Source organism: Macrobrachium rosenbergii, chromosome 17 (genome assembly GCF_040412425.1).
Source record: "Macrobrachium rosenbergii isolate ZJJX-2024 chromosome 17, ASM4041242v1, whole genome shotgun sequence".
Lineage (NCBI taxonomy): Eukaryota > Metazoa > Arthropoda > Malacostraca > Decapoda > Palaemonidae > Macrobrachium > Macrobrachium rosenbergii.
The window spans coordinates 7,488,770-7,491,269 of record NC_089757.1 but is presented as its reverse complement, the minus strand read 5'-3'; the positions used below and the strand labels follow the sequence as shown (position 1 = coordinate 7,491,269).

Below are 2,500 nucleotides of genomic sequence, written 5' to 3'. Positions count from 1 at the left end.
CTTCTGGGTCCAACCCCTCTAAAAGAAAGAATGTGTAGTTTGAATATATATATATATATATATATATATATATATATATATATATATATATATATATATATATATATATATATATATATATATATATAGCCTATATATACACATACATACACACACACATGCACACATACACACACACACACACACATATATATCTATATGTGTGTGTAGGGAGAAAGATAGAGATAGATACATTGATGGATATATAGATAGATAGATAGATAGGTAGATAGATTCTACTGGTCACTCTGTACCAGAAACGTATGTAATTGTACGAACCACAACGAAAAGGGAAGAGGGCATTGTGGTTCACACACACACACACACACACATTTATATATAGCCTATATAATATATGTGAATATAAAAGACACTCGTATATAAGTGGTAAAAATTATAGTTACGCTATCAAGTGGGTCACTGGTGGGTTGGGTAAAACTGGCTGGTATGCAGGGTATGTAGCGTGCCCGGGTAATGATGACCCAGGCACAGAAGTACTTAGGTTCGAACTTCTTTTACGACCAGTGGGGTTCATTTGTTCGCGCCCTTGCCTTTCATTTGAGAGCTATCGTGATTAGCCTACCCATGTAATTGTGCGTTGGTTATTTCCAATATAATCAACACGCAATTACATGGGTAGGCTAATCATGATACCTCTCTTGTTGTTAAGCGCAGGAAGCTTAAACAAAAATTGGGAGAATTGTACAGTATTAAAAATGAAATTCAAATACAAAAAGGCATAAAATACAACAAATATATATATATATATATTATATATATATATATGTGTGTATGTGTATATATCTATATGTATATATATGAATATATTTATATACTATATATATATATAATATATATACAGTATATAAATATATTCATATATACATATATATAGATATATACACACACATATATATATGACTTTTTATCACATCATTAAGCTACAAACGTCCCTTAACATCTAATTCGCTCTACCTCGGAAATAATATATTTTCATATATGTTACCGAAGGGGAATTTTTAGTTGATAATAAGTTCGTCGTCCCGTGGGCTCGAACCAGCGAAGGACAAGAACTCAGGACTACAGTGGACGCATTTAACCCACGCGGCCAGCAAGTGAGAGGTAGAGCGAATTGGATATTAAAGGACGTTTGTAGCTTACTGATTATATATATATATATATATATATATATATATATATATATATATATATATATATATATATATATATATATATATATATATATATATATTTATTTTATTTCGCCTTTGTTGTATTTTATGGTTTTGAATTTCATTTTTAATACTGTATCATTCTCCTTATTATTGTTTAAGGTTGCCTGCGCTTAACAGCAAGAGAGTTAACTGTGTTGCCGTCCACGGTGTTGTGGTCTTGAGTTACTAATATTCTTGAGTTGCTAATAAACTCAGTGTTACTATGTGTCTTCCTAAGTGGTATTTTATTAGTAGTAGTATTATTATAGTGGACGCCTTATACCTGTCTGTACCATTTGTCCCTGAGGTGCATAATGAAGTAAGTTCAGGTCAGCATTAAGAAGTTGAAATAAATGATGAAGTCAAAGTTAAGATACTGGGTATCATCTTATTTTAATAGTTGTAGTATCAAAATGTACACGTCCAAAGATGTTGAAATATCAGTATTGCTTATTCTTTTCAGATGGGAATGTTCAAAAGGAGAGTCATATAAATGTCCAGTGAAAGGTCTTCTTGAGAAGATGACGAATTTAATGTCATTTTACTCTTTCTTGGAAGGGTGGTGTTGGGTCATTGAAGTACTGTGAACATCTTCACCTTCACGGTCACTTAATATATGAAGTGAAATGTCTCCCGTAATGGTTATGAAAACGTGAATTTAAAACCTGTTCCCCCTGCCTCCTCCCATATGAAATTGGATAATTGAGGTGTGAAAGGAAAAGTTTAAAATGATCATAAGTAGTTGAAGTTAAGTATACCTTAGTTTTACCAGACCACTGAGCTGATTAACAGCTCTCCTAGGGCTGGCCCGAAGGATTAGACTTATTTTACGTGGCTAAGAACCAAATGGTTACTTAGCAACGGGACCTACAGCTTATTGTGGAATCCGAGCCAAATTATAGCGATAAATGAATTTCTGTCACCAGAAATAAATTCCTCTAACTCTTCATCAGCCGGAAGTCATGCAGTTGGAAATCCGAAGTGAGATATAATGTAGGCTTATAGGTAGTTATGTTGTAGGAGAACAGTTATAAGTAAACCTATTTCAGTACAGGCAATAAGTAAACCTATTTCAGTACAGGCAATAAGTAAACCTATTTCAGTACAGGCAATAAGTAAACCTATTTCAGTACAGGCAATAAGTAAACCTATTTCAGTACAGGCAATAAGTAAACCTATTTCAGTGGCAATAAATAAACCTATTTCAGGTGAGGCACTGAGTAAGTAACCATTTTCAGTACAGGCAA

At 33.0% G+C, this 2,500-nt stretch overlaps 1 protein-coding gene across 1 annotated transcript in view; it reads left to right on the top strand.

Moving 5' to 3' along the window:
- LOC136847692 (egalitarian protein homolog) overlaps positions 1–2,500 on the top strand; it is a 222,519-nt gene that overhangs the window by 22,034 nt on the left and 197,985 nt on the right.